The sequence below is a fragment of the Mytilus galloprovincialis genome, chromosome 9 (assembly GCF_965363235.1).
Source record: "Mytilus galloprovincialis chromosome 9, xbMytGall1.hap1.1, whole genome shotgun sequence".
Classification (NCBI taxonomy): domain Eukaryota; kingdom Metazoa; phylum Mollusca; class Bivalvia; order Mytilida; family Mytilidae; genus Mytilus; species Mytilus galloprovincialis.
The window spans coordinates 43,827,621-43,841,751 of NC_134846.1; the positions used below are offsets into that span (position 1 = coordinate 43,827,621).

General features: G+C 33.3%; 2 long non-coding RNA genes across 2 annotated transcripts; both read left to right on the forward strand.

The window, feature by feature from the left end:
- Positions 1–4,084: 4,084 nt before the first annotated feature.
- Positions 4,085–5,590, forward strand: LOC143046907 (uncharacterized). The gene is made up of 4 exons (XR_012969302.1): positions 4,085–4,191; positions 4,465–4,531; positions 4,902–5,120; positions 5,379–5,590. It is a non-coding gene; the product is annotated as an uncharacterized LOC143046907 (long non-coding RNA).
- Positions 5,591–7,669: 2,079 nt separating this feature from the next.
- Positions 7,670–8,798, forward strand: LOC143046908 (uncharacterized). Its single transcript, XR_012969303.1, has 3 exons — positions 7,670–7,767; positions 8,161–8,227; positions 8,584–8,798. It is a non-coding gene; the product is annotated as an uncharacterized LOC143046908 (long non-coding RNA).
- Positions 8,799–14,131: the final 5,333 nt, after the last annotated feature.

The window sequence follows — 14,131 nt, forward strand, 5'->3', positions numbered from 1 at the left end:
CTCTACCTAATTTTAGTCAACTGATGAAGAAACATTCAAAACTATAAAATGTTATCTAAGACTTGTCAGTGTCTATATATAGCTATTCACCATCGCCACTGAATCAGTGATATATGTACACATAAATACATGTAAGACTAAAATTAAAGTACATATATAAGACTAAAACTGACATTCGGTCTTTACCTTCATTCCCCAAGTCCTGTTCAAATCTGATTCATGATAAAATAAAAATTACAACCAATGAAATCAAAGGCGAATTAAGAGCCCCCCCCCCCCCCCTGTCTGGAAAAATATGGTTGATTATATAGAGAACCACTGGAGCATGACCGGAGTGGGCCCTCTCTTAGGCAGTCAGTGGGCCCCCACTTATGAAAATTTCTGGATTCGCCACTGGAAATATCCCTCTAACAGACTAGCGTTTAAATCCCAGTTTTCTAATATGGTAGCTAGGTGGAACCTACAACTAAAAAATTTGAAATTTTTTTTTTAAATATTTCAAATGCATGTACATGTGATAATATAAATTCTCCAAATTTCACTGTATTTTCCCTTTTGATGTTTTTCAACTACAGCCAGTTTGGTGTGGGTTGATGTTTGATTGTTGTACATGTTATATATCGACATGAGATTTGTTTATATACCGGTACATAATACTTATTTCCCTAAATTCAAATAAAATAGATGTGAGAAATTAAAGGAAACCATATGCAAATATTAAAAAAAATATTTGCATTTGTTCTGTTGATTGATAGTGGTACACATATGAAGAAATGGTGAAATCACTTATATATAGTTCTGATCAAAAGTTTCATGATAAACATGCATGGTAAATAAGTAGTAGGTTGTTTGAAGTTTGCAGCATATTCAACTTTGAAAATCTTTTTCAGGTCTACAATCCATATAAAAATCTGTATATATGTGGTATAATTTCCAATGAGACAGCTTTCCAGAGGTTAAAATAACAAAGTAATTATAGGCAACCATGCAGCCTTAAAAAGTGAGAAAAAAACAGTCTAGACATGTTAAGTAAGCAACAATTAAATTAAGAAAAGTAATGGCCTGATTTGCAACTTATAAACAACAGGTTTGGAACCCTCCCCTCAAAAAAATCAGAGCAGATTGCTCTGAGGGATACGATTGCCGTTGTTTCATTGACACATGTATACATGTAGCTGGATAATATTATTTCCAAAACTAATTCAACTGAACATGTAAAATAGTTACAAAATAGCCAATCCCGGATAAAAGTGTATGAACAATGCAATTAGGCCTATTGTGTTTTATTTTTGTACTATCAATTCCAAGTTTACTTTCCACAGCAGTCACTGAGACTCAGAGTGAGAGAAGGTATTTCACTTCGTATCTTATCACCTATTTTCCTACGTTAATTCTAGGAGGAACCCCATTCCTAACTCTTTAAATATTTAATTTCCTTTCGGTCAGTGATCATGACTCCTTTCAGTACAAATTTCTCGGTTTAAATTGCGATCGTTTTTAATATAATACACTTTATTGACAGAACGAGCTATAGCCTGGGGTCCTGGCTAATCTTGGCAGTTAGATTGGGCCGGATCCCAGGCTAAACGAGCTAATACTCAAGGTATTGTTTTGATTCAGAATTCACGGAAGTTACTTCCGGAAGGGAGACAACTCGAAACAATAATATGGAAGACTCCATTTCGCCTGAAGGGGTGTTCTACGATGTGGACTATATTTATTTTAATTAAAATGATGCATATGATTTAAAATTATGCAACAATAATAACCTTCAATAGCAGACATACATAGAAAAGATCCCATGAGTTAATAAATAGTTGACACAGCATAGGTTTCAGACACAGAATGAATGTGGTCTAATGAACTTATAATATTTTTTTTGTCTTTGAGCAATTCACTATGCTGTTGAATATTAATCTTCTCCAAAAAATGTTTGAAGAAATTTTCTTTTTATTTATGAAATCTGAAATGAGAAAAATTTACCCCCCCCCCTTTTTTTTCACATCCCCCTTTCCCTTTTTCCAAAACTGATCTCAATTCAAATTTCTAATGGAGTTTGCAACAATAACTACTCATTTAAATACATCATAAAATATTAAAATGTAATAAAATAGAACCGATGCTCCGCAGGGCGCAGCTTTTTAAAAACAAATAAAAATTGTTTAAATCGAAAAACTCATAAGTTGAAAATAAATTGACAACGCCAAGGCAAAAAAAAAAAAAAAAATCCCAAACTAAAGGAAAAACATAACAGTATAAAAAAACACAACATAAAAAACAAAAGACTGAGCAACACGAACACCACTGAAAATTATGAGTGATCTCAGGTACTCCGGGGGGGGGGGGGGGGCTATCTTGCTCAGCATGCTGCACCAGTCCTGTTTCTCATATAAGAACAAATCAGGTTTTAGATTTAATTCGGTAGATCACATGTGTGGTTACGACAAGTGAAATATATGCGTTGAGAGTTATTCCATATCGGTTGGGCCATGAAATAGGACCCAAACTGTAATTTGGCACATGCATGTAGTTTTATAAAATGTACAAAAAAAAAAAATAAACTTCGTACTATATTTCTTTGAACAAAAACTTTAACCTTATACTGGACGAACGAACAACCGAACGAAGGAACAGATTGAGAGACACACTCATAAGCCGAAAAAAAATCCCTCTACTTTATATCATGGGCTGGTAAAAATACAAAAAAAAACTGTAACTTGAAAATGGACAGTAAAATTGAATTCGTATAAATTGAATTCATTTGATTTATTGTCTGTGAATGACCTCAAGTTTTTAAAAGTTGATCTGGATAAATCAGAGCCTTTTCTTACTTTTGGGTAAAACATTGCTGCTATTGTTGCCTTTTATTCTTTTATCAAACATTTTATGAGGACCTCTTGTTTCTGGCAACTTTCTTTTTTTGCATATAGCACTCAGTTTGTGTTTACCGTTCAATACTCTCGGTAGGTAAGGCTGTTCTGCGAGAAAATGTTCTGTGCTGGCAATTTGGACTCGAAGGGTGCTGGTGAGTCTTGATTTTGTAACCGTGGGTTTGTTTGTCAGCTCCAAATAAAACAAACAGTTTGTTGCTGAATTGCTTTACATACCTTTTTATTGTAAAAGTCGTGTGTACATTTGAAAACGCTGAAATTGTCCTGATAATATGCTGTTGATGAGAAAAATGTTCTGGATTTGTGCTTGTTCTTTGCTCTTTGGTTTTGAGTTAAAAGTGGCAAGTATCCCGGATCATTGATACAGAAAATATGTTTTAATGGTAGAAAAGACAGATAACGTTCACTTGATGGCTACATTATTTTTAATATATTTCGTATATTGTCAATGTTGTAATAAGAAAATATGCATATAACTGGCAGAGACATGATATAGCAGAGACGCGTTGACAAATTATGATACATGTATCTCATTTAATTGGCACGTCTTCTTTTACATATTGATAAGTAATAAAATAAAACAAGAATGTGCTCCAAGTACACGGATGCTTCATCCGCACTATCATTTTCCATGTTCAGTGGACCGTCAAAGTGGAATAAAATCTCTAATTTGGCATTCAAATTATAAAGATTATATCATAGGGAACATGTTTACTAAGTTTCAAGTTGATTTTACTTCAACTTCATCAAAAACTACCTCGACCAAAAACTTTAACCTGAAGCGGGACAGACGGACGAACGGACACGCAGACCAGAAAACATAATGCCCATAAATGGGGCATAAAAAATCTACAAATATGTTAACATAGTTGTAATCGTCGATTTATTTATTATGGAGACTCATTCATTTTCTATAAATTAAAGTTTTACCCTTTTTGTGCTTTTTGCTACATAATCTTGAAAACCATAATAACAAAAAAGAAAGATATTTTGAACAACAAAAAAAAAAAAATTAGCAAGACCCGCTCGAGATCTAAAAATATGCCAATATTGGCCAAAATCATTAGTCTACTCCTTTTGAGTAGGATAGAGCAAAATTTAAATAGTAAAACTGATTAAAAATATAATGGTTACTTTCGAACTGGGATGCTTTCTTGTAAAAGGACGTCACAATTCCTTAGTGTTACCAAGGACGACGTTTCACAGTTCTAAGAGTCATCTGAATTGTTTGCCTGCCACCAGCGTGACTTGTATCTTTTTCCAGAATTTTCTGCTATCTTTTACCCCGAATTACGTCAATGTAAGTAAATGCTTGACTGAATGTACAAACATTATGCATCATTGCGTTTTTATACGCTAATTTAGTACTATAAAATGAAAGTACATTGTAACTTAATAAAAGCGTTTTAATTACTCTTTAATATAGTGTGGTCAGTAGGTTGTAATCTTTTTCTTCTTCAAAAACGTTAACATAAATTTTATTTCAGTACATTTGGTAGACAAAAAAATAAGAAAAGAGGACGCCTATAGTTTTTTTTTTTTTTTAAATACATTTTATGTTTTATGTTTTCAGATGATTGTTTTCGCTATGCAGCTTTTTGCAGGAGCCATAGAGATGTACAAATGGCTTAATACAGAAGGTATTAAAAATGTTTGTTTTTTATCAAAAAGGTCAATTTTTTAACGTAAGAAAAAAATGAGATTATCCTTATTTAGAATGATTTTCAATTCCCTATCAAGTTTTGAAAATGTAATTCGTGACTGAAAGAAAGCTTATAGTCTCCGACATACTCTAGAATGAGTTTAAACTTTATTCAATCATGTAGAATTTTCAATTTAGCACATATGATTTGTGGGCGTCTGATTTTGGTATTGGTACTTTATCGGTCATTGTTGAATAATGTTAAATAGGAAAATATTAAAAAACATTTCCACAGATTAAAAAAATCAAGAATCATATGCCTGTGTAGACAACAACTTATAAAACATTGTTATACACATTTGTTTTAGAACCAGTTGTTATTGTAAATGAGACAACAGCTGAGATCCAAGAAACTTCAAACAGCACTGAAGAACAGAACCTTCCGTCTACATCCAGTGGCAACAATGACACGGTTGTCAAATCTAATACAAAGAACACTGACAAAGCTGAAAACAAAGCTGAACCTAAAACCAATAAAAGTAATGGCTTTGGTGGAATGAAGAAAGGATTTCTTCTCTAAAGTTAAGGTATGGATAACAATTTTATTATTCTTCAAAAGGGAAATACTATTGACATACAATTTCTGAAACCTTCTTCGGATAATGATATCTAACTAAAAAAGATGTGAAAAAAAAATAAAACTATGTGTATATAAAATGAAGGAAACACTAATCTAAAGGTGTCTTTTTATGTTTTTCTCAAAGCGTATTTCTATTTTTTTCTATTTAGAGAAAGTGTACTTCAATGCTTTATGTTTTAATATTTTCCTTATTTATGTTCGACAGGTTTACATATAGATATACTAAACCAATATGCCATATGTTAAAGATGAACAGACATTTCCTGTTCCTGTGGTTTATGTTGGTGTACAGGGGCCAGTAGATTGAAGCTACTTTATGGCAGGGCTTGCCAAGTGGAACCAGTTAATTCAGACTGTCATGTCACTAAAAAAGTATAAGTGTAAATATCTTATTTAAATAAATGCTGAAAACAAAAATGATTTCTTATATATTATCTATTATCTGTAATACTTACAACTACTCTAGAGGTTAATAATATACAAAGGACTGTTCCAACTTATATTTTTGTGCTAGATTGTCATTTGTTGATGGCCGGTGCATTCCTCCTAAAAGTTTTTGCTGAAATATGACTTAGAACAGGAATATACAGGATGTGGTGGGGTTTTAAAAGGTATGTTCTAAATCAACCTTTCATAACTTAAGACCGTTGTTGAAGAGCACACCATAAGAGCAAACTGTCCAAATCAGTTGCAATTGGCTTAATCCAAGCGATCGGTACGAAGAACAAAAAGCAATTGTAGACACAAATCACCGATATAAGCTTATTTGCAGTTACTGAAAGCAAGTTCATGCAAGGTCAATAACTTATAGGAAGATGTAGAATGTGTCAAAGATACAACAACCCGATCAAACAGCAGACAATTATTCAACATTGTAAATATTTTAATTTTATTAAGTTTAACTTGGAATACCAAAAACTGACGGGAGAACCGCAGTGATTGGATTTTGAAGTTTGTTTTCTTCCAGTGCCACGGACTATTATTGATTTCATTTTACTTTTCTTTCCAATCATCTCATTGGACCCGATATTGAACTGTCACAGCAGAGACAGAAATATTTTTATTACCGTTATTAGAGTAACAAGAGACTTAAAACTTTAACCTTATACTGGACGAACGAACAACCGAACGAAGGAACAGATTGAGAGACACACTCATAAGCCGAAAACAAATCCCTCTACTTTATATCATGGGCTGGTAAAAATACAAAAAGAATGTAACTTGAAAATGGACAGTAAAATTGAATTCGTATAAATTAAATTCATTTGATTTATTGTATGTGAATGACCTCAAGTTTTTAAAAGTTGATCTGGATAAAGCAGAGCCTTTTCTTACTTTTTGGTAAAACATTGCTGCAATTGTTGCCTTTTATTCTTTTATCAAACATTTTATGAGGACCTCTTGTTTCTGGCAACTTTCTTCTTTTGCAATCTAATTAAAATACTACATATGCAGTATAACGTAATCAGAGATCAATATTTTAATTAGATTGCTTCTTTTGCATTTAACACTCAGTTTGTGTTAAACGTCTAATACTCACGGTAGGTAAGGCTGTTCAGTGAGAAAATGTTCTGTGCTGGCAATTTGAACTCGAATGTTGCTGGTGAGTCTTGATTTTGTACCGGTGGGTTTGATTGTCAGCTCCAAATAAAACAAACAGTTTGTTGCTGAATTGCTTTACATACCTTTTTATTGGAAGAGTCGTGTGTACATTTGAAAACGCTGAAATTGTCCTGATAATATGCTGTTGATGAGAAAAATGTTCTGGATTTGTGCTGGTTCTGCGCTCTTTGGTTTTGAGTTAAAAGTGGCAAGTATCCCGGATCATTGATACAGAAAATGTGTTTAAATGATAGAAAAGACAGCTAGCGTTCATTTGACGGCTACATTATTTTAAATATATTTCGTATATTGTCAATGTTGTAATAAGAAAATATGCATATAACTAAAAGAAACATGCTATAGCAGAGACGCGCATAGGGAACATGTTTACTAAGTTTCAAGTCGATTTTACTTCAACTTCATCAAAAGCTACCTCGACCAAAAACTTTAACCTGAAGCGGCACGGACGGAGGGGACGGACGAACAAACGGACGAACGGGCGCACAGACCAGAAAACATAGTGTCCATAAATGGGGCATAACAAATCTACAAATATGTTAACATAGTTGTAATCGTCGATTGTGGAGACTCAATTATTTTCTATAAATTAAAGTTTTACCTTTTTCGTGTTTTTTGCTACATAATCTTGAAAACCATAATAACAAAAAAGAAAGATATTTTGAACAGCAAAATTTTTTTTTAGTAAGACCCGCTCGAGATAAAAATAAAAAATATGCCAATATTGACCAAAACCATTAGTCTACTCCTTTTGAGTAGGATAGAGCAAAATCTGAATAGTAAAACTGATTAAAAATATAATGGTTACTTTCGAACTGGGATGCTTTCTTGTAAAAGGACGTCACAATTCCTTAGTGTTACCAAGGACGACGTTTCACAGTTCTGAGAGTCATCTGAATTGTTTGCCTGCCACCAGCGTGACTTGTATCTTTTTCCGGAATTTTCTGCTATCTTTTACCCCGAATTACGTCAATGTAAGTAAATGCTTGACCGATTGTACAAACATCATGAAAAAATTACAGAAATACTGTAGAAGTTTGGGAACATCAACTTTTTCTTTTACAAATTTGTTTTTGAATGCTGGCGTGACCACTCTATTAAGTTCCTACATTCTTGGTTGTTTATATCGGTTCAGGTTTTAATTGATATTCTTTTTTAAACAGCGGTAATGAGGTCCGTTGTATGAAATTCAGTATTGGTTACTACGACGTATATTAATATGGTGTGGTCAGTAGGTTGCGATCTTTTTCTTCTTCAAAAGCGTCAACATAAATTTTATTTCAATATATTTGGTAGACAAAAAAAATAAGAAAAGAGGACGCCTATAGTTTGTTTTTTTAAATGCACTTTATATTTTATGTTTTCAGATGATTGTTTTTGCTATGCAGCTTTTTGCAGGAGCCATTGAAATGTACAAATGGCTTAATACAGAAGGTAATAAATGTTTGTTATTTATCAAAAAGGTTAATTTTTTAACGAAAGAAAAAAATAAGATTATCCTTATTTAGAATGATTTTCAATTCCCTATCAAGTTTTAAAAATGTAATTCGTGACTGAAAGAAAGCTAATAGTCTCCGGCATGAGTTTATACTTTATTCAATCATGTCGAATTTTTAATTTAGCACACATGATTTGTGGGTGTCTGTTTTTGGTATTGGTACTTTATCGGTCATTGTTGAATAATGTTAAATAGGAAAATATTAAAAACCATTTCCACAGATTAAAAAAATGAAGAATCATATGCTTGTATAGACAACTTATATAACATTGTTATACACGTTTTGTTTTAGAACCAGTTGCCATTGTAAATGAGACAACAGCTGAGATCCAAGAAACTTCAAACAGCACTGAAGAACAGAACCTTCCGTCTACATCCAGTGGCAACAATGACACGGTTGTCAAATCTAATACAAAGAACACTGACAAAGCTGAAAACAAAGCTGAACCTAAAACCAATAAAAGTAATGGCTTTGGTGGAATGAAGAAAGGATTTCTTCTCTAAGGTTTGGGTATGGATAACAATTTTATTATTCTTCAAAAGGGAAATACTATTGACATACAATTTCTGAAACCTTCTTCGGATAATGATATCTAACTAAAAAAGATGTGAAAAAAAATAAAACTATGTGTATATAAAATGAAGGAAACACTAATCTAAAGGTGTCTTTTTATGTTTTTCTCAAAGCGTATTTCTATTTTTTTCTATTTAGAGAAAGTGTACTTCAATGCTTTATGTTTTAATATTTTCCTTATTTATGTTCGACAGGTTTACATATAAATATACTAAACCAATATGCCATATGTGAAAGATGAACAGACATTTCCTGTTCCTGTGGTTTATGTTGGTGTACAGGGGCCAGTAGATTGAAGCTACTTTATGACAGGGCTTGCCAAGTGGAACCAGTTAATTCAGACTGTCCTGTCACTAAAAAAGTATAAGTGTAAATATCTTATTTAAATAAATGCTGAAAACAAAAATGATTTCTTATATATTATCTATTATCTGTAATACAACTACTCTAGAGGTTAATAATTATATATACAAAGGACTGTTCCAACTTATATAATTGCTAGATTGTCATTGGTTGATGGCCGGTGTATTCCTCTTAAAAGTTTTTGCTCAAATATGACTTGGACCAGGAATATATTAGGATGTGGTGGGGTTTTAAAAGGTATGTTCAAGTTCAACCTTTCATAACTTGAAGACCGTTGTTGAAGAGCACACCATAAGAACAACAGGGCCGTTACTACATTGAGGCACATGAGGGAAATGCCTCATGTTAGAAATCCCCCCCCCCCCCCCCAAAAAAAAAAAAACCTGAAACAAAAGATTATCTTCATATCAAATTGTTTTTCACGGAAAGTGTCTTTCAAGACGCAAGTTCTCTTCACTCTTTGGTGTCATCCCTGCATGTTTTTTGTTATCCATGTTTCTATTTTCCTTTTAGTTTTCAGAGTTGAGGGTCAATTGTTTGTACTTCTGTGTCCCGGGTTTGTCTTTTGTTCATTTATTGTCTTACTTTATGACTATAGTCTGAGTGGTGATTTTCATTTGTAAACGTGGTTTTGCAATGTTACATGTCCACCGATGTCCAGACATTGTGCGAGAAAATAATTTAAGAATATACGATGCTACTAGACACAAAAAAATGGTCCTTTCTGTATGGATAATTGATATCAAAGAATACAAAACAGTTATTTTGTAAATAAAACTAGATAGCTGACATGGTTTGAATTAAAGTAAGGTCACCTATTATCAAATGATTGGAAAAAACAACAAGGTATTGCCATATATGACCTTTTACATTGAAGGGTTAAACTTGCATTAAGTCGTGTTGAGAAAAAAACACTTTCAGAGGACATAATCGCACACAAAGTCAATGCATAGAAAAAATACAAATGATCAATAGTCAAAGTTTTTGTTCCTGTTCTTCATCTTGATAGTTGCTGGAGGGTCTTCAACAATACTTTGAGAGAATCATAATACCGTAAAACAAGGTGAAGAATTATCCCTAGAGTGGACTTAAACAGAACTAGTACTTAAAGTATAATACTGCACTGTCACTATATTTAAATCTAGTCATAAAAAAAAAATCACCAAAGTCTAAGCACAATACAAGACAAGAACAGACAGACAGATCCGGTATTAATAATAATGAGAATTACAATTTTTGCTTTATCCTACATATCGGTCTTTTAATGTTGTATATAGAACCTTAAAGTCTTAAATTACAATGAATCTATGTTTTTGCTTTGGGACCAGAATATTGTCGAAAAAAAAAGCCAAAAAAATAGCCAAAAATTAATTAAGCCGTTTCAATGCAAGGAGAGTCTGGGAAACGCTTAGAATGCACGATTTTGCGTAATTTTTCTCACAGCTTCTCCAAAAAAAAAAAATTCGCCTCACTATCAAAAGAGGCTAGTTACGGCCCTGAACAAAATGTCCAAATCAGTTGCAATTGGCTTAATCCAAGCGATCGGTACGAGGAACAAAAACAAACATAAAAGCAATTGTAGACACAAATCACCGATATAAGCGTATTTGCAGTTACTGAAAGCAAGTTCATGCAAGGCCAATAACTTATAGGAAGATGTAGAATGTGTCAAAGATACAGCAATCCGATCAAACAGCAGACAATTATTCAACATTGTAAATATTTTAATGCTATTAAGTTTAACTTCTTTAACTTGGAATACCAAAAACTGACGGGAGTACCGCAGTGACTGGATTTTGAAGGTCGTTTTCTTCCAGTGCCACGGACTATCATTGATTTCGTTTTACTTTTCCTTCCAATCATCTCATGTAACATAATTTGTCTTATGATAAAACAAATGTTTACAGAAACAAAAAACAAAAAAAAAAAGCATTCAAACAAACAATATATATATATATATATAACACAGATTTTAAACTGGATATGGGGCATAAAAAATGATCGTTGTTTGATTAAAGACCGTGAATTGGACCCGATATTGAACTGTCACGGCAGAAACAGAAATATTTTTATTACCGTTTGCTCAACATGGAATTAGAGTAACAAGAGACTTAAAGTCCAGTGGCAAATATTTCATATTAACAACGACGAGCACATACTTATAATCAATCAAATTTGCAAGTAATGCGAGTGATTGACCGACATGATGGCCAAGAAATCTCTAATCGAATCTCGGTATGTCGAATAGATTCTCGACTCCTAGGAGTCGAGATTAAGAATTGAACGATGGACACTAAGGGCGTGAATTTTTCTTGCTACCTGATTGGAAGATATCACGAGACGTGAATAATTAAAATTTATTGATTGGTTAGGACAATCCAAACCAAGTAAATGTCCTTCAATCCCGTAGAGTATCGGATTTGTCGTCTCTATTTTAGCAATTAGATTTTACACAGGTAACTTTTATCTATAAATAGACGAATCTTCTGGAGTAAACAACAACGTTAAACGATACTACAAGTTCATAACGTGTGACCTCACGTGTGTGGTAAAATTTGTTGATTGATGCACGTGGCTATTCTAGTAAATGAATTAATCTACAAAGCGAGAGCTCTTTCCATTTTCATCAGCTAAGAGTCGAATTTAGCACTTTTTGAAAGGCTATCGCTTGTAGTGATGTAGCTTTCAACAGGCCGCTAAAGACCCGTCAAAAAGTTCTTAAAGGGCGTGGTGCTCTCCCTGCATAAAGTATCAGATGAAATATCCCCATTCAGAAAAAAAGCCGTACAGATAAACAGATTTTCCTTTATAGCATGGGTTTTATTGGCCGATAGATGAATTTCATATTCTTATACGCTGGTCAGTCATTAAAATGGAATGGGTTGGAACAAAATTTCACAAATATAAACAGATCACCATATAATGTTTGGTTGTGATGCAAAAATATGAGCGTCTGAGATTCTTCCGACTTTTCGAATTCAATCTTGTGAAGACTTGCTACTAACAGCAAAAATATGCTCATGTTACTTTGAATCTTGAAGGAACATAGTTAATAGAAGCATATATTCCATTTGAGTGCTGTTTGCGTAAACCAAGGAAGTATGTTTTTGGTGCTTTTTTCGAAAAAAAAAGTGCATTATCAATAAATCAGTTTTGACAAATTCTTATCTGATTGTAGTGCTTATGTTATACCACATACAACACCAGACGATCACCATCGGTTTGCCAACAAATCAGGATATATTGCGACGGATCCTGACATCCCAACATTTATTTCAAGAACATGAAATAACCAGATGCTCCGCAGTGCGCAGCTTAATACGACCGCAGAGGTCAAACCCTGAACAGTATGGACACAACATTCAAGCTTGACACAGCTCTGAATTTAGATTGTGCTTAAATAGTTGACGCAGAATATTTTTCTGACACAGAATGAATGTGGTCTAAGAACTTAAAAACATTAAATTGGACATTTACCTATGGCCCAATATCCAAAATCTAAATACATGGTTAATAAATGCAGCATATCAAGGAACAAAAACTATACTAAAGTTATAGTGCGAAAACAAAAAAAAAAATCTTATTTGTGCCCCTTTTTTGGCCCCTTATTCCTAAAGTTGGGACCAAAACCCTCAAAATCAATACCAACCTTCCTTAAGTGGTTATAAACCTTGTGGTAAAATTTAATTGATTTCTATTTACTTATACTAAAGTTATTATCCGGATATCATTCGTCTTCAGACGACGATGACGACGACGCAGGCGACGACGACGTGATACCAACATACGACAAAAAAAAAAAAAAAAAAAAATGGGTTCAGTGCAGATGGTACTTGTTAATACCAGTAATGCATTAGAATTAGTTTATACTTGATTAAACTCTTAAAATAATATGCTGTTGAGTTCAGTAATTGTCACATAGAATAAGTTGATATGTTCTTCAATACTTTCAGTTGCTCAGAGAACATTTCATTTATACGTTCAGGCATTTCGGAAATTCCTAAAATGTCTTCTAATTTTTCAAGGCATTTTTAACAAATGTAGCAAATGGCCTAAAATCTGAATTGAGCATTGAGAAGAGAGAATGCCAAGCATTCTCTGCACGTTAAGAACCCCTGCAACAACTCTTTGTGGGGTCCATATGTAACTAGCTGTTGAAAGGCCTGTGCCTATCCAATATATCCTCATTTTCCAATGGCACCCCAAAATTTCCCGACCTATATTATAGAAGTTATCTATTGTATATATTGGTAAATTGCTTTCATACTGAGCATGCATGAACTTTTTGCCACTGGACAATGATTAAGCAACCAACTATTATTCTTACGCAGATATCACTCTTCGTTTTTGTTGCTCAGTCTGATCACATATACTAGTATATAAAAAGTTTTGTAGACTAGTTTTTCTTTTCTTTTCTTTGTCTTTAAGTTTTGTTGTCTCGCCTGCCGCAAAAGTCACTGAATGCGAGGCATATGGATTACAGTTCAGCATAGGCGGCGTAAACTATTTGTATAGAGCTATAGAAATACAGTAGGTATAAAAATAAACTTGATGCTTCATACCTTTATGCAGATACATATGCTACAAAGTTGTCTGTTGCCCTTAAATAAATTTTCATTTTGACACCGACTGCTTAAAAAAATCTACATTTATTTGGTCATGAGAAATACTTACTTATAATGAGTAATTGGACAACTATATTTGGTGTATTGATTCCTTGCAGGGTCGAGCAGTCTGTCATTTATGGAACAGTGATAAAAAAATAAGTTTTCGCACATTGCAGTCCGTATTTCAGATTTAATAAGCAATAGGTCAACTATATTTCGTATATGGAATGATTGTAAAAGTGTTACAGTATATGTCTGACCGGCCGATCATCATTGAATCTGCCCTTGTCAGTTGA